The 18,064-nt window shown below is 51.6% G+C and overlaps 1 protein-coding gene and 1 long non-coding RNA gene across 7 annotated transcripts in view; both read left to right on the top strand.

The window, feature by feature from the left end:
• OSBP2 (oxysterol binding protein 2) overlaps positions 1-18,064 on the top strand; it is a 2,072,116-nt gene that overhangs the window by 1,289,990 nt on the left and 764,062 nt on the right. The gene's annotated exons all lie outside the window — the stretch shown is intronic.
• LOC138492149 (uncharacterized) overlaps positions 3,560-18,064 on the top strand; it is a 61,229-nt gene continuing 46,724 nt past the window's right edge. The window contains exon 1 of the long non-coding RNA XR_011276149.1: positions 3,560-4,207. This is a non-coding gene — a long non-coding RNA (uncharacterized lncRNA). The remainder of the gene's footprint in view (positions 4,208-18,064) is intronic.

The following is an 18,064-nucleotide window of genomic DNA, read 5'->3' as shown; positions in this document are numbered from 1 at the left end:
GCCAGCAGTCCACCGATGAAGAGGAGGAAGCGAAGGATCACCAAACGCTGAAAACGTCCACTGTAGCGGTCGACCTGGAGAGAGGCGAGGGAAACAGCAGCTGGGAGGTCCGGACTGAAGGTAGAAGTCTTCCGAGAGGCACTGCGGAGGAACACGGGAGCACGGGAGAGAAAACCCCGCGATGACCAGACTCAAGAGCTAGGTGAGAGGACGAGAGGGAGAGAGAGAGAGAGAGAGAGAGAGAGAGAGAGAGAGAGAGAGAGAGAGAGAGAGAGAGAGAGAGAGAGAGAGAGAGAGCACGGCAGACGCCGCCTAAAGGGGGTCGGCGGATGGCAAAGGGAAACAAAGTATGGAGGTTACTGGTGACTGGACACCTATGAGAAGTAACCGCGTGGGGGTAAATATTAACCCCTAGTAGAATCCAAAGCGAGGTGCAGAGGAAGAGCGAAGGACCCAGAAACGAAGTAAACAACGGAGAGGGGTTGCAACGCAATGACCTGCCGGGAGGCAGGGATTTTATACTCCCGGCAGCGTTGCGTCTCGCGTTAGGAGCTGCGGCCATAAACACAAAAAAGGGACTAAAGCAACCTTCCCCCATGACCTCTCAAACTCCAACGCGGAAGTAAACGCCAGTCACGGCGATGGCCGCGACTGCGAGTGACAGTCTCTTATACATGTAGAGACTCATGTTTTGTGAGGATAAGGGTAATTGTCTCCCTTTTTTCTAACTCCATTCTGGTGCCTGTGTGATGTATCCTGCCTCCTGCAGGATCTGCCCTGGGCCAGTAACAACAAGGAGCAGGAACCAGGCTGACCCAGGTATGTATAAAAGGAACACGCTTTATTGTCATGGTTACAGGTTCAGTATAGAATATAGGAGAGAGAGATCATCAGTAGCATCTATCCTGGTTCCCTGCCCAGCTCCAAGTCCCTAACTGTCTCTCCTGGAATCCCCAGGTGCCCCAACACTCCAAGCTCCCCTAGCATTCCAACACAGCTCTTACACTGACTCAGACCTCATTCATACACATGCAGGATACAACACATCCCCCCCTTTTACAATCAAAAGAAAACACACAAACTCACAACCATGCTAGGACTAACAACCACAACATTTCTACTACTCCTTCCACCCTGGCCTGCCACAACAGGGTCTCGGTGCCGCCACCACCAAGCACAACCTTACCACAATGGACAAACAAAAACCAAAACTACAACCAAAACCCACCTAAACCAAAACAGCTTCCGCCAGGCCTGCCACTCCTGGCCTCAGGTCTGCCACACCTGAGCACAAACCAAAACGCCCCCAAAGAGGCTCACTTACCTGCCAAAATAGTGTAGCCAACGAATCTTGTAAACTTACATAAAGGCCATCACAATTGTCCTAAACATGCCAAAAAAAATATAACAATGCTTCATCCCCTCTCCCCTACAAAGAACAAAAAAAGAATGAAAAATATAGGAAAAAAGTCGCACGATACAAAGATCACAAAAAACACAACCACAAAAGGAGAAATTGTGGCTTAAAAATTGCATAACAAAAGGTACGTAAAAATGTAACATGAAATTACTACCAGATGACGAGAACAGTAGTGCATTGCAATTTTCGCCATTTGCAAAAACCCCATATTCAGGTGTAAAAATAAACACTACTAGATTAAAAGAAAACAGTAGTGTAGTACAAATTCAAAATTTTGCCAAAATCTACAATTCAGACACACCAAAAAGATGAAAAAAATTCAATGGAGTGACCTGAAAAATTCTAAAAATTAATACAGAAACCCAAATGCCAGTATACAGTCCACAACTTCAACATTAACTAACAGTGGCTACAAACTGTGTGCCCTCCACTATTATTTAATACCAAATGCATTTCTGGCGTGCAAAAACAATGCATTTTCTCCTCCCACATGCACCGCCTGGCATCACAGAACAACCTAGGAAAACAACAAGGTTCCTAAAATGAACCCTAAACTCAACCAAAGAAAAAAATGTTGCCGTGCGGTTACCTTCAACGCAGACAAAACGGTGTAGCCCCGATGTTGTAAACATACACAAACTTTGAGAAAAATAAAAACTCTTTTCCCTTCCTTTTACATACGCACAACTGCGTTGAACTCCACAACAACCTAAACAATAAAAACGGGCCCCATGCGCTTAGGTCTCCAATAATGGGACACTCTACTGTGTCCAAACTCCTTGGGGGTCCTCCTGAAGGTTTTGATACAACTGCTAAATACACCTGGCCAGGGTGTATAAGCTCAAACCCCATCGCATGCATGCAACTCCCAATAATATACTCCCATTTTGCGCAAATTACTTCACTACAAACGTGTACACTCCCACACGTCAACATCTACAGACGTGAAACACCTACACATACACCACTACAAGGCACATGTGCTGCTTCTCACACACACACTACAACTACACAACTCCAAATTACTGTGCACACATAGTGTCACAAACCCAAACTCCACTTGCGCCCACAAACGCAAACATCAACACACAGAGACACAACTTCAATATATGTGCAACACACAAAATGTGCACTCACTTCCCCAAAATTTACACTTGCCAGAATCTTCATTTCCCAAACTTTTGCTTTACCCACAATTTGCAAACCCCAAAACTGCATATCATGTAAAGCATAAAAATTGATTAATGATCCCCCAAAAACATAGCATGTGCATTTTTTACAATAAGTAAACATTCCTACATTTTATCTTCAAAATGATAAAGACATCTGCTCAAATTCGGTGTAGTCTTTTCCTTTACTTCATGTAATGAAAATTATAATGTCCAAATACAAAACCTCATCATAGAGCTCCTTGAAAAACATTTAATTATTCCTGAAAATAAATACATGTAATCTCATTAGAAACGCTGTGCAGAAATAATTTCCATATCCCACATTTTCCAATTGCATTCCTCCACATCTCAGGACATCATCCACTGCACCTGCACAACACATCAACCTCACGGCACTTGTCCCCATAAGTCCCCACAAACTCATCACAAAACGTTGAGCAACAACCCCTATGAATTGTTTGAATTGCATTATTATGTATTTAAATCTAATGCGTAGCGGCACACAATATTAGATGTCCTCCTGAGTCAGTGTTAGCAGTACAAAACCCCCGCTCCAGCATTTTGTAGATCAAAGAAATTGTGCATACTTTACTCCTGATTAAAACACACTGTGCTCCCATCTGCAAGATAAGCTGTTCCTGAGCGAACATTCATAAAATATACCTAACGGACCTGCTCTTCTCCTGACAGTCCGCTACTGATTCATGTTCCTCGTAGGTGTTCAAAGTCATTTATCCAAACATTAAACAGCCGCTTCATGTCCATGGTGAATGTTCATATGCTTATTATTTCCGACAGCACTTTTCCTTGCAAAATACTCTCACTGAATGGGCTGTATCCTTGTCCTCAATGCGAGTCATTACGGCCTTCAATCCATTCTCAACGCCACTTTGGAACAATAAAAGGTAAAGTCTTAAAAAGCTACAGTCCGTTTCTCCCTGGGCACGTCATCACGCTTAGGGCACGTTCCCCAGGCCTTTCCTCTGACATGCTTTTCCGGCCTTCGAGAGGAGAATGATGGTGTCGGGCCCCCCTTTCTTCGTTCCAGCGTAACGGACATGCTGGAACGCAAGCACTGACAGCTTGCTGGATGTGCGCGCCACCCGCAGCCCCAAGGGACCCCTCCAAAGTCCAGATTACACCCGCTATGGGCTCTGCCAAATTAAATTCCCCACAGTACCTTAAACATGAGGGCTGCAGCCTTCAATTGCCTGCATTTTTTTTCCCCACAAAGCAGGCGCCGCTTTGAACTTCGCACAGGTGCAGCGCCATTCCATCAGGCTGGTCTCTGGTCTTCTGGCTGCACACAAATGGCAAATCTCCTTATGCCACACCAGCCCCATCCTCGCCCCAATTGCTTACTAGGATGGGCCACAGTCTTCTCCCATTGCCTGATACCACAGCCATCTACAGCATTTATTCTGCTTCCATCACCAGCTCACGATGGCAGCTCTTCTTCAAACTGGTATATGTATCAGGCCTTTATCTCCAATTCTCCTTCGCTCTCCCACCATGCTCTGGGTTCTAGATCCTCATCGCCAAATGATGTATCCTGCCTCCTGCAGGATCTGCCCTGGACCAGTAACAACAATGAGCAGGAACCAGGCTGACCCAGGTATGTATAATAGGAACACGCTTTATTGTCTTGCTTACAGGTTCAGTATAGAATATAGGAGAGAGAGATCATCAGTAGCATCTACCCTGGTTCCCTGCCCAGCTCCAAGTCCCTAACCGTCTCTCCTGGAATCCCCAGGTGCCCCAACACTCCAAGCTCCCCGAGCATTCTAACACAGCTCTTACACTGACTCAGACCTCATTCATACACATGCAGGATACAACACTGTGCTTTTTCCTCAGCGTCATGCCATCACTTTGTGATAATGCCTTATGCTGTGGGAAAGGTACCCTCTAGTTGACTGTCTGGTCTGCATTGTCTGTCTACTGGCTCACAGTATTTGTTGAAGGTTCCATCTGTCAAAAAGAGTTCCAGGAAGTGGCTGTATAGGAAGGGCATCAGACTTGAAGGCCAGGCAGGGAGCTTTATTGCATTACCCCGGGACCAAATGGACACCCTCTGCCCAAGGGCCCTATTTATACATAATATCAAGCAGCAATGTGTCCTCTTTCGAAGCCCCACCTGTGCCAATCTCTGAAACCCCTGGGAGGCACTCAGACTGTCCTTGCTATCAGTGGCATCAAAGCCAACCCAGTTCGATGTCAAGGCCTTTGACATAAAAACGAAGATGAAATGTTTCCGTTGAGGGACTTGTCAATGTCACGGTCACCCTGGGTGCTGAAAAAACCTTGACAAGCTCTCAAAAACATCTTTGACATTGAGCAGCTCAACATCATCCACCCTGGCACAGACTGTGCTACTTGCAACAGCAAAGAGGCAAAAACATATCCATCTCACTTCAGTGGTCCCGTAAGACTCCCCTAAACTTCCAGAAGGTGTTGCGAGTGTTCCTTTTGACATTCTGACACCTACAACCTGAAAAGGCATTAGAAACATCAAGTTGAAAGCTTAAGAGTTAGGGTCAGGAAGACATTGCTCCCTGTATCATCTACACCTTCACGTCCTGGTCGAAAAATTATTACTCCGAGCTCTGCCACCCCATGGAGAAATTCAGATCTATAATGTTTTTTTGGTGGGCCATTTTCACTAAAGCCCCGCTTCGTGAGCTTTATTTATTTATTTTATTTATTTATTGCATTTATTACTCGCCCAAACCCTTGGGTACCACGGCGATGTTACAGACAGCTTGGTTAAAACATTTCTTAGAAATTGCCAATCGGGCGCAGTGCATGTGAATACAAAATAATCATACACGAAGACATTTAATGCAGGGCTTCAGTACAGTGATATTTCCTGAAGCATGGAAGGGGATTTTAGTCTTGGTTAAATAGCCACGTTTTCAGGGATTTCTTGAAGCCTGAGAACGTTTGCTCATTTTTTTTTTTTTAACTTTGGTTTTATTAGTAGTTTTTAGAAGGAAAAAACAAACGGCAACGCTGGGAGCGTTGTTATCATCACTTTTAACATTGACATAAAACCCCCAGGTTCCCTCCCCCCCTCCCCCCCCACCCCAACTCCTCCCCTCCCCCCAGATCAGAGTCACTTCGAAAGTCGGACAGCTGGGGCTGCCATCGTAGCTCCTTGTACGTTGCCACAGAGGTATGCTATGCTCTCACGTCCAAATTGGCTGGATGAGATCTGCTGTCTCCCGGGTCCTGGGCTACTCCTACATCCTTGGTTGAAGCATTCTAAACCTACCCCCCGCCAACTCGCCAGAGTGTTCTCATGTTGTCAGTGGGGGTCCCAACCCCATGCCCCATAGACCCCATACCAGTTAACCTGAAAGGAGCCCAGTTCATTATTTACCATGGCCGTCAGTTTATCCATTAAGAACATGTTTTTGAGTTTCTTAAGCCAGTCTTCTTTGGATGGGGTCTCTGGGCTCTTCCACCTTTGTGCAAGGGCCACTCTACCCGCCCGTAACATCGTCTCCCACATTCTTGGGTACCTATACAGTTCAGTGTCCTCCGGGGGGAGGCCCAGCAACATCGTTAGGGGGTTGAGTGGGATTAGTTCCTCGGTGACCTCGGCCATCCACCCCCGTACTTTCTCCCAGAACTCCTGCACCTTGGGGCAGGACCACCACATATGCCCCCTCGACCCCACTTGGCCACAGCCCCTTGGACACCTGGGGGACACTCCCGAAAACATCCTGGACAGTTTCAACGGGTCCCTGTGCCAGCCCTGTAAGATTTTGAAGTTGTGCTCCATGTCCGATGTAAATAGGTTCCCATGGAATGCTATCTTAAAGACTTTGGACCACGCCTCCTCTGTAAGTGGTTCTCCCGCCAGGTCATCCCAAAACCCTCGGAACCCTCTTCTCCCCTCCAAGTTAACGGTGTTCAGTATTCGGTACATTTTGGAGACCGCCCCCTTCCTTGATGTGGCCGTGTCCAGAAATTTTTCAAAGGGGGTCAGCTGTCTCCGTAGGTTCTGGCCCCATGATTGGTCGCAAAGGATGCCTTTCAGGCGCAGATATTCAAAGATTGAAAGGGACTCCCGCCCCAGTGCGTCTCGCAGGGCCTCGTATTCGAGGAACTCGCCCTCTTTGAACAGTTGTCCCGCCCATTCCAGACCCCCGTCCGACCAGGACTGGGCACTCCTGAAACCTCTGCTACCTAGTTTGAGCGGGTGGCCCCAAAGCGATGACATTGGAGAGGGCCATGTCGTGAGGTATGAGGTTGTGGGTCCCTCTTTCCAGAGTGTCCAAAGTATTCCCAGGGTTGGGTGGGCTTTCAGTTTGCTAGGGATGAGTCTGCGCGGCAGCCACAGGAGGTCGCGCACTTTCAGAGGGTGGGCATCCATATCCTCAAGGTATGACCAGTAGGTGCCCATCCCCTCCTTCATGTGCTCCAGCAAGACCCGCAGCTGGGCGGCCCGGTAGTAAAGGAGAAAATCCGGTAGCCCGAACCCGCCCTCCTCTCTGGGTAGTGTTAGAGTGGCCTTTCCTATCCTCGGGGCCCGCCCTTGCCATATAAACTCGCGGATTGCTTTTTGTAGATCGCGGAGCAGCTGGGTGGGGACCTCCGTTGGGAGTGCGGTGAATAAATATAGTAATCTCGGCAGAACGTTCATCTTTATCGCTGTCATGCACCCATACCAGGACAGAATCATACCACCCCATCTCCTCAGATCTGACGTAACCCCCGCCAAGGTAGGCCCATAGTTCACCGGGGCCAGTCTCGAGAGATCTCTGGTCAGGGTTACCCCCAGGTACCTGATGGAGTCCTTCCCCACCGCAATCCCCGCACACCTGTCCCGGGGGTCCAACCTCGGGTCCTGGACCCTCATGGGTAGGAGCTTTGATTTTGCTGCATTTATTTTTAGTCCCGAGAACTGCCCGAAGGCTGTCATCAGACGCAGTAGGGGGGGGAGCGAGGAGCTGGGCTCCACCAAGTACACTAGGATGTCGTCAGCGAATAGGGAGAGCTCGAACTCTACTTCTCCCCTTTTGATCCCTTTGATGTCGGGGTGGGCCCGGACCGCTATGGCCAGAGGTTCCATCGTCAAGACGTATATTAACGGAGAGAGTGGGCACCCCTGTCGTGTTCCCCTCGTGAGGGGGAATGAGTCAGAGAGTTCCCCGTTCACCTGCACTCTCGCTGTTGGGGCTTCATAGAGGGCGGAGACCCAGGTCCTGACGTGAGGCCCGAAGCCCATTCGACGGAGGAGGAGTTGCATGTACCTCCACTCGACCCTGTCGAATGCCTTCTCGGAGTCCAAGGAAAGCAAACTAGCCTCTAGGTCTGATTCCTGGGCATAGTGGATTAGGTCAATAGTCTTCCTGATATTATCTGAGCCCTGCCTGCCCTTCACGAACCCCACTTGATCCCCGTGTACCAATTTGGGCATTATCCCCTCTAACCGTGTACCCATCACCTTGGCTAGGATCTTTACATCTATATTTAAGAGGGAGATCGGGCGGTAGGAGGAGCAGTCAGTGGGGTCCTTTCCTTCCTTGGGCAGTACCACTATGATGGCTCTCATCATCGTTTCCGGCAGGGTGCCCCCCTCCAGTACTGCATTGAACACCCTCGCCAGGTGTGTGGCCAAAATAGACCGGAACCTCTTATAGAAGAGTACTGAGAACCCATCTTCCCCCGGGGACGTTCCCGCCTTCATCCCACCGATTGCATTCTCCACCTCCTCCTCTGTGACCCCTCCCTCTAGACCTTCTGCCATTTCGCCTGTCAGGGACGGGATCTGAATGGAGTCCAGGAACTCCTCAATCTGAGTGTCTTCCCCGGCATATTCTGACGAATATAGTTGTTCATAGTAGCGTCGGAAAGCCGCTCCTATGACTGGGGTGCTATGGTCTAGTGAGCCCTGTTCGTTTCTGATCGCCCTCACCATTCTGCTTCGCTGGACCTCTCTGAGTTTCCAGGCCAGGATTTTATCGGCTCTATCCCCCTTCTCATAGTATTTTTGTTTCACTAGCTGGAGGTTGCGCTCAGTTTTATGCAACAAGAGATCTTTCAATTGAAATTTGTAATTTTCTAGGGCCGTGATCTGTTCCATAGCCAAGGGTGCCTCCGGGGGGCCTCCCGGCTGGATCTGTGCGATCTTTTCCCTAAGGGATTTTTCTTGGGCCTCCCTTTCCCTTTTTTTCTGAGCCCCCATTCTTATGAGAACCCCGCGTAAGGTCGCCTTGAAGGCGTCCCACAGCACGTGCGCACCCACCTCGCCATTGTCGTTCAGCTTAAAGTATTCCACAATGGCGTCCTGCACTTCCTGCACCAGGACGTCGTCCTTCAGCAGGGAGTCGTTGCACTTCCATCGCCCTTTTCTGCCACCTTGCCATTCCCCTATAATGGTGGTACGGACCAGGGGACCGGGTCAACCTCATAGCCAGAGACATATGGGCGCAGGGACTCGTCTACCAGGATGTAGTCTATACGGGAGTATGATGTGTGGATTGCAGAATAGTATGTGAAGGAGGGGTGTTCTGCCCTAGGGGTCGGGATGGTGTCCACTAGGCCCAGCTCTGTGTTCGCCCTTTGGAAGGAGCGGGCCATCATTTCGTCTGCAGCCCTGGTGGGTTGGGATTCCAAGCGTTTCCTATCAATTTTCGGGTCCAGGACCATGTTAAAGTCCCCCCCCCCACCACCATTAGCCCGCGTACGAATAGTTTCAGTCTGTCCTTCACTCCCTCCCAAAATTGCGCCTGGCCTTCATTGGGGCTGTACACAACTGCAAGTGTTAAAGGGGAGCCCCGCAGGGAGCCCCTCGTCAGCAGGAATCGTCCCTCTGGGTCTTTCAGTGAGGCTTCTACTTCAAAGCCAATGTCCCTCGCTAGCACTATGGCCACCCCCCTTTTCTTGGTCTTGTGGGAGGCGCTGAGGACTTCTCCAATCCCCCCCCCTCGTAGCTTTGGTTCTTTCCCCTTTGCCCAGTGCGTCTCCTGAAGGAAAAGCACGTCTAGTTTAGCCCTCCTGAATTCCCTGCAGACCAGGGATCTTTTGGTGGGGGTGTTCAGTCCCCTCACATTAAGGGAGCCCACGCCCAGGGTAGGCAGATCCTCAGCCATTTTCTAAGAATAACCAGCTACCGGATAGCTGACTCGTGGCACTTTCCTTGTCCGGCTCATTTCGTGTTATCCTCTGATCTCCCATTTCCCTTCCCCCCTCCCCCCCAGGTGGTCCTGTAACCTTTCCCCAACTGACCCCTGGTCCCCCCTGTGAACGTAACAATATCAACAAACCCCCTCCCCCCCTCCCCCCACCCCGGCGTCCAGCCAAATAGTTCTACCATTGTTGGTAACTGGCCGGACCACCAGCCTACCGCCTCCTGCTGGGTGAATATCCAAATTAGAGCCTCCATGAGCCCCCCCTACCCCCTCTCCCCCCCCTCAATGTAACTCTCATACTTGCTGTTCCGGGAGGATCCACAAAAGTTCGGACCCCATGGTCCTGGAGCCCGGCCTGTCTGCAGGCCGGAACAGATGGTGAGTCCCCGTGATGAATTCTTTACACAGTTCCCCCGAGGCTGATGACGCCTGCCGTGAGATGCCTCAGCTCCCTTCCTCGCCCGGGTCCGACAGTCCCGCTCCACCCTGGCCGGGATCCGTGTCATTCCTGTCCGTCGATGGGGACGGAGGGTTCAATTTTTTAAATTTCCGTGGGCCAGTCTTTTTTCTCCTCTCTCCTCGTGACCGGCGCGCTCTGGCTTCATCCGCGGCGAACCCGGAGGGTTCCCTTCGCGGGGTCGGGTCCGTTGTGTATTCCTGTATTGCTCCCCTTATATCTTCCTCTGTAATCAGGTTCACTCGTTGGCCTTCGTATTCGAACATGAGGGAGAAGGGGAACCCCCATCTGTAGCGTACCCCCTTTGTTTTCAGCATCTGGGTCAGTGGGCGGCACATCCTCCGTTTGGCCAGCGTGTATGATGAGAGGTCCTGGAAGATGGCCACCTGAGCGTTGTTATAGGTTATCTCCCTGGATTTCCTGGCCTCCTCTAGGACCTTCGCTTTTTCAGTGTAGTAGTGGAAGCGGACCAGAATTGACCGGGGGCCCCCAGCTCTTCCCCCCGCTCTATGGATCCGATCAAACGTCGGTTCGGTTGTCATCTCATCCGAGAAGAGGAGGGTAATGATGTCCCTCACCACCCTGGTTAAGTCTCTTTCCGTCTCCCCCTCCGACTCCGGCACCCCGAAAATTCTGAGGTTGTTCCTCCGCTCTCTATTTTCAAAGTCGTCCATTTGTCTTGCCCTCTCCTCATCTCTCTTTTCCAGGGCCGTTAGTCTCAGGGCCGTGTCCAGCTCCTGGGTCGCTGCTGAGGACTGGTTGGACTCTAGTTGTGACAGTCTATCCTCGACTTTGTCCACTCTGCGGTCCATGTTTTCCATTTTTTGGGCGATGTCTGCCCGCATGTCCCTGATCTCCTGCAAGACCGAGGCAAAGCCCTTTTCCATGGTGAGGGTGGGCAGGGGTGGGGTCTCGGAATGAGACATGCCGGCCCGTTGGTCTGGGTCGCTGTTCTCCCTGCTGGTGCCTTGGTAGCGGTACTCCTGGAGGGTATGGCGCCAACTCATTCGGTCCTCCTGCTTCTCCCCTCCGCTGATGCGTCCCTAGGGGCAAGGGACAGAGCCCGGTCGGGGAACGCGCTCTCTCACCTTCTGGTGTGGCCCTCTGTGGGGGGCCTCTCGTGGGCGGGCACTCGCCCCACCGACCTCCGGTGGGGGCCTCACACCCCCTCCCCCCCTTGTGTCCTCTGTCTTTGGTGGCAGTTCTTAGGGTGGGGGGGAGCGGCTATGGTGGTCCAATCGCGGTTTGTTGGGGGGCTCTCAGGCGCGACTCCTTCAGCGAGAGCCCCCAGGCGGGCACTCGCCCTGGGGTTGAGCCCAGGGGCCTCCACCTAAGAAAGTGATGGGCTCGAGGGTACTCTCCTCCAAAAGATTTGTGTCCCCTCCAGGGCTGGGGGGCGTTTCCCCCCGCGTCTTCCTGACCTTTTTTTTTTTTTCTTTTTTTTCCCCACTTCACTTTTCTTAATTTTTCTTTTTTTTTTTTTTTGGGGGGGGCTCGCGAGGGGGGGGGCGGGGCCGACTCGCCCCTCCGAGCCCACCGATGCGTCCCGCAGCTGGTCCCCCGGGGTCCTTGAGGGTTGCGTGGGGGCTGGGATGGGCTTCCCCCACCTACCTCGGCGCCGAGTTCGGGGGCGCGGGCAGGCCGCCTCTCCCTACGCGGGTCGCGGCCCGCGTTTCTCCCAGCTCCTCAGCGGGGGACTTCCCCTCCGCGACGGCTCCTCGGCAGGGTGCTATGGGGGTGTCGCCGACGGGTCTTCTGCCGGGGCGCCGGCGCGCTCCGTGTTCGGGGGGGTGAGGGGATCGCGCGCGCCTCCGAAATACAGGCCGCCGCTTCCCCTCTCGATGGATGCGATGCTGCCTGGAGCTCCCCGGGGCTCCTCCCCTCGGGCCGCGGAGCTCGTTCTCGGGCCCCCGGGGGTCCCCAGATGCCGCTCCTTCGCCTCGGGGGGCACCCGAGGTTCACGGGCCCCGTGAGCCGTAGATCTCTCATGGGGGGGTCGCGGGGGGAGCTCAATCCCTCTTCGTGTCCCAGTTACGGCGGGAGCGGCGTGTTCAGGCTGCCATTGCCTGTGCGCCCCCTGGTGGCCTCACGTTTGCTCATTTTTGATGGGGAGGGGAAGAGTGTTCCAATATGTGGGTGCGAGGTATTGGAAACTACTGCCTCCTGCCTTGGTTGTCTTGTAGCGGGGGATGGCTAGGAGTAGTTGACTGTTAGGTCTGAGGGGCGTCTTTGATACTTTTTTGGTGATGGCGTGGTTGAGGTAGATGGGGACACAAGAGTGGATGCATTTGAATGTGACGCACAGGGCTTTGAATGTGACCCTGGCTTTGATGGGGAGCCAGTGATGGTTTCTTCTAATATTTGAGATGTGATCTGACTTCCTTAATCCAAGGGCCGCCCGAAGGGCTTTATTTTGAATAAGCTGTAGTTTGTTTAGATTGGCTTTTGAGGTACCCAGGTAGAGTACGTTGCAGTAGTCGAGCCTGGATAAGATTAAAGCTCTTGCCAGCGTGATACAGTTGGTGGGTGTCAAGAATTGGCGACTGAGAGCAATAAGTTTTGCGGTGTAGGAGGTAGAGGAAGAGAGTGCGTTAATGTGCTTGGTCATGGTGAGGTTGGCATCTAGGTAGACACCTAGTGTTTTTACTTGTTTGAGTACTGATATGTTTGTGCCATCAATGTTGATGGATGAGTAATCAGCATGTAATGCTTCTATTTTGGATTGGGAGCCCACAATGAGAACCTCAGTCTTCTCATCATTGAGACAGAGGCTATTTAGTGCCATCCAATTTTGGATTATGGCATATATTTTGTTGATAGTGTTGGTGTCTTGAGTGTAGTCTCCCGATAAAGGGATGAGGATCTGGGTGTCATCTGCAAAGTTGGTGTAGATGATACCCATGTCGACTAGCGCTGAGAAGAGGAGTTTAGTGTATGCATTGTATAATGTTGGTGAGAGACAGGAACCTTGGCGGACACCAATGGGTACTGTGATGGGGTTGGCGGCTTCTTTACCTATGGCGATCCTGGAGGTGCGGTCAGCAAGAAAAGATTTGATCCAGGTAGTAGCTTCGGTGGAGAAGTTGAAGTCTTTCGCTAGTGTGGCGCACAGTTTATTATGGTCTACTAAATCAAACGCTGCGGAGAGATCGAGTAGGAGGAGGATGCAGAGTTTTCCTGAATCTCTGATGGTATCCATCTGGATTTTTAAGTAAAGGAGCGCCGTTTCTGTGCTATGGTTGGGGCGGAAGCCTGATTGCCTCATGCCAAGGAGGTGGTTTTGTTCAAGGTGAGTTTGGACTTGGTTGTATGCTAATTTATCCAATATTTTGAGGAGGAATGGGACAGTTGTTATTGGCCTGTAATTAGTGGGCACAGTAGGGTCTAGGGTAGGTTTTTGTCAGGAGAGAAGTGACCCAGGCTTCTTTGATGCTAGCTGGTACTAGGTTAGTATTGAAGGATGCGTTCACGAAGTTGGTGATAATGGGGGTGAGGGTGTGGGCGCAGGATTTGACTACTGATGCGGGGACAGAATCTCCTTTGCAATTGGAGGCTTTAAGTTTGGCGATGGTGTCAAACACTACATTTTGGGATACTGGTGTGAAGTAGAATGGGGAGCTGGTGAATTCCTGATGTGGTCGATTTAGATTAAGGAGGGCAGGTTTGTTGGCTAGTGATTGTTTTTTGGATGTGATTTTTATTTGGAGTAGTTCAATTTTGGCTGTTAGTGCATCTTGAATAGTGGTGCACCATTCCTTGCTGGGGATGGTTGGGTTTATGGCTGGGGTAGGGTTTTCCAATTCTTTTAGAATGGCAAATAGTTCCTTGGTATCTGAGGTTGCATTGCTGATCCTATTATTATACGCATTAGATTTGTAGGTGATAGTAGCTGTTTTATAGGTTTTGTTTATTTCTTGGTAGGCTTTTTCTGCCTCTGCAGTAGGATGCTTTCTGTAGGCATGTTCACACGCGCGTTTGGTTCTTCTGAGGGCGATAAGATCATCATTGAACCAGAAGCTAGATCGCTTGCCTGAGCGTTTTGCCTTGGTGGTGAGCGGTGCTATAGCATTAATGGTTGCAGTGAGGCAGTTGTGATATATGTCTGCTAGGAGACAGGGGTTGTCACTAGTGATCGAGGTAGAATCTAGGATTTTTGAAAGAGGAGGCGTGAGGTTTTCTGGCGTGTGTTTGCGGGCGTTTCTAGTTTCATAGGTAATCATGGTTTTAGGTTTCTTTTGTGTGGGGTCGGAGGGATTGATTGTAAATACAATGTTATGGTGATCGGTCCAAGTAAGAGGGGAGATGGCCTCAATGGTTATGGGGGTATTAAGGGAGAGGATCCAGTCAAGAGTCCTGCCTTTGATATGTGTGGGTGCATTAACTAGTTGGCTGAAGCCCATGTCCTTCAGGGCGGAGTGAAGTGATTCTGCTTTGGCATCTTGGCTGTCATTGAAACCTAGGTTAAGGTCACCCAGGATGATGTATTTTGAGCTAGGTTTTATTAGTGGAGCTAATAGCAACGGAATTTCAGTCTCTGGGTGGTTGTTGGGGCTAGGTGCTCTATAAATTACTATTAAATTAATCGTAGTTTTAGCATTTATGGGAAATTTTACGAGTAATGTTTCATACCCTTCAATACTTTCGATGGGACAAGATCTAAGCTGTAATTTAGTCTTGACTATTATAGCAACACCGCCTCCTTGTGAGTGGGTCCTATCTGTTCTAAATATGGTGTAGTCGGATGGGATTGCCAGAGTTAGTAGTGGACCTGATGCTTGATGGAGCCAGGACTCTGTGACTACTAGTATGTCGAGCTGTGATTCCATAATGAGGTCTTGAACTTCTATAGCATGCGCCCCTAAGGAGCGGGCATTGATAAGCGCTCCTTTAAAGGTGGATAGTAATTTATTGGGGGTGTCCGGGGCTGGTTTGGAAGTAGTGTTGCGTTTCTGGCTAGGAGTATGGTTTTGATGAGGGGGAAGTACTCTGGGCCTAATTTGTTTGGGAGGTGTGTGTTCATATTTGACTGGGTTGGGGTGGTTGAAAGTAAGAGACCTTAATCGGAAGTGTCTTGCTACACCTGTCACGGGGTTAGAGAATTTTTCAGTATGGCTGTGTTGAGGTGACTCTGCAGTGGGCAATACGTGTGAGATTGGATCAGGGCTGATAGCATGATGCTTCATGGTATTCAGATAAGTCCTAGGGGTAAGACTTGCGCTGTTTGGGAATGGGGGAGTAGAGGGAAGGAACGGTGTAGGACATGGGATAGGGTGATGCCGGGGGCATGCCGGCTTGCTGAGACCGTTGTTATGGGGCCAGTAGTAGTGGCCCAAGCAGGGTGTGTGGTTGGGGAGAATGCAGAACGGGAACATGATGAGGGGCAACCAGGTTTGCATATTGGATTAGTGTCAGGGCGAGCTGCGACCATAAAGCACAGCGCTAGCTCCTCAAAGTGGTCTGTAGGTGACCCTCGGGCACAATACGGCAGTCTAATGTGGTCTGTAGGCGACCAAAGGGCACAATACAGCAGTCTGATGTGGTCTGTAGGTGACCAAAGGGCACAATACAGCAGTCTAATGTGGTCTGTAGGCGACCAAAGGGCACAATACAGCAGTCTGATGTGGTCTGTAGGCGACCAAAGGGCACAATACAGCAGTCTAAAGGCGACCAAAGGGCACAATAGAGCAGTCTAATGTGGTCTGTAGGCGACCAAAGGGCACAATACAGCAGTCTAATGTGGTCTGTAGGCGACCAAAGGGCACAAGACAGCAGTCTAATGGGGTCTGTAGGCGACCAAAAGGCACAATACAGCAGTCTAATGTGGTCTGTAGGCGACCAAAGGGCACAATACAGCAGTCTAAAGGCGACCAAAGGGCACAATACAGCAATACAGCAGTCTAATGTGGTCTGTAGGCGACCAAAGGGCACAATACAGCAGTCTAATGTGGTCTGTAGGCGACCAGTATTTGAGACCGGGAGCACATTTCAGTAAAGCGGTTAAGATTACAAACATACAGTAGTGTCTCCGGTGCTGGCATGTACTTACAGTACGTTTTCATTGTCCGAGTGGTAGTAACAGGCGCAGGAACAGGCCTTTGTATGGCCTTTGTGTGCACCGCCGTCGGATCCGCCTGCCGGCGGGAAAGCAGATTCAAATGCGAGGCTCAGCCTTGTTCTCGCGCCGCGAAGCGCCCGGCATGTGGGAGTCAGGCAGGGAAGCGAGACATGGTCAGGCAGGCCTTGTTGCGTGCATCGGGTGATGCCGCACAGCTTAACAGCTGTTTTCCTGGTTGCTGCAGTGAGGAGGGGGCTCCTGCCCTCTTCCCTTGGCAAGGGGGACGGAGTGAGGGGTCCAGGGCGCAGGAACAGGCCTTTGTATGGCCTTTGTGTGCGCCGCCGTCGGATCCGCCTGCCGGCGGGAAAGCAGATTCAAATGCGAGGCTCAGCCTCGTTCTCGTGCCGCGAAGCGCCCGGCATGTGGGGGTCAGGCAGGGAAGCAAGACAAGGTCAGGCAGGCCTTGTTGCGTGCATCGGGTGATGCCGCACAGCTTAACAGCTGTTTTCCTGGTCGCTGTGGTGAGGAGGGGGCTCCTGCCCTCTTCCCTTGGCAAGGGGGACAGAGTGAGGGGTCCAAGGCGCAGGAACAGGCCTTTGTATGGCCTTCGTGTGCGCCGCCGTCGGATCCGCCTGCCGGCGGGAAAGCAGATTCAAATGCGAGGCTCAGCCTCATTCTCGCGCCGCGAAGCGCCCGGCATGTGGGGGTCAGGCAGGGAAGCGAGACAAGGTCAGGCAGGCCTTGTTGCGTGCATCGGGTGATGCCGCACAGCTTAACAGCTGTTTTCCTGGTTGCTGCAGTGAGGAGGGGGCTCCTGCCCTCTTCCCTTGGCAAGGGGGACGGAGTGAGGGGTCCAGGGCGCAGGAACAGGCCTTTGTATGGCCTTCGTGTGCACCACCATCGGATCCGCCTGCCGGCGGGAAAGCCGATTCAAATGCGAGGCTCAGCCTCGTTCTCGCGCCGCGAAGCGCCCGGCATGTTGGGGTCAGGCAGGGAAGCGAGACAAGGTCAGGCAGGCCTTGTTGCGTGCATCGGGTGATGCCGCACAGCTTAGCAGCTGTTTTCCTGGTTGCTGCAGTGAGGAGGGGGCTCCTGCCCTCTTCCCTTGGCAAGGGGGATGGAGTGAGGGGTCCAGGGCGCAGGAACAGGCCTTTGTATGGCCTTCGCGTGCGCCGCCGTCGGATCCGCCTGCCGGCGGGAAAGCAGATTCAAATGCGAGGCTCAGCCTCGTTCTCGCGCTGCGAAGCGCCCGGCATGTGGGGTCAGGCAGGGAAGCGAGACAAGGTCAGGCAGGCCTTGTTGCGTGCATCGGGTGATGCCGCACAGCTTAACAGCTGTTTTCCTGGTTGCTGCAGTGAAGAGGGGGCTCCTGCCCTCTTCCCTTGGCAAGGGAAACCCTTGGACACTGCAGGAAACCATGTATGTGAGTACCACCTCTGGGCCCTGCTCCAATGCTGGGGGCAGCCCCTCAAACCCTATTCCCTCTCCCATTTGTCCCCCACCCCTTGCCCTGTACATGCTCACATACACACACACCCGTACCTCACTCGGTACCTCACCCGGTCCCCTTCCTTACCTGAAACATGGATGGCTGGTATTTCCTGGTCCCCTCCTCCCATATTCACAGGAAGCGCATGCGCTCATTGCTGACAGGCTACTGGTCAGCGAAGGCGGGCTGTTGGGCAACTATTTATGATCAAAGTGGCCAGTCTTGAGAAACCATGAAATCAGATTGGAGTTCCCCACAATTCATTTCATCACAAGTCTCGCCTAAGAATAAGTTCTTGATATTTACTGGGTTCTCCAAAAGAGCAAATC

Source organism: Ambystoma mexicanum, chromosome 10, assembly GCF_040938575.1.
Source record: "Ambystoma mexicanum isolate Mex_15411 chromosome 10, UKY_AmexF1_1, whole genome shotgun sequence".
In the NCBI taxonomy this organism is placed as follows: Eukaryota; Metazoa; Chordata; class Amphibia; order Caudata; family Ambystomatidae; genus Ambystoma; species Ambystoma mexicanum.
The sequence above is the reverse complement of the archived record's forward strand: the minus strand, read 5'-3'. Positions and strand labels throughout refer to the sequence as shown.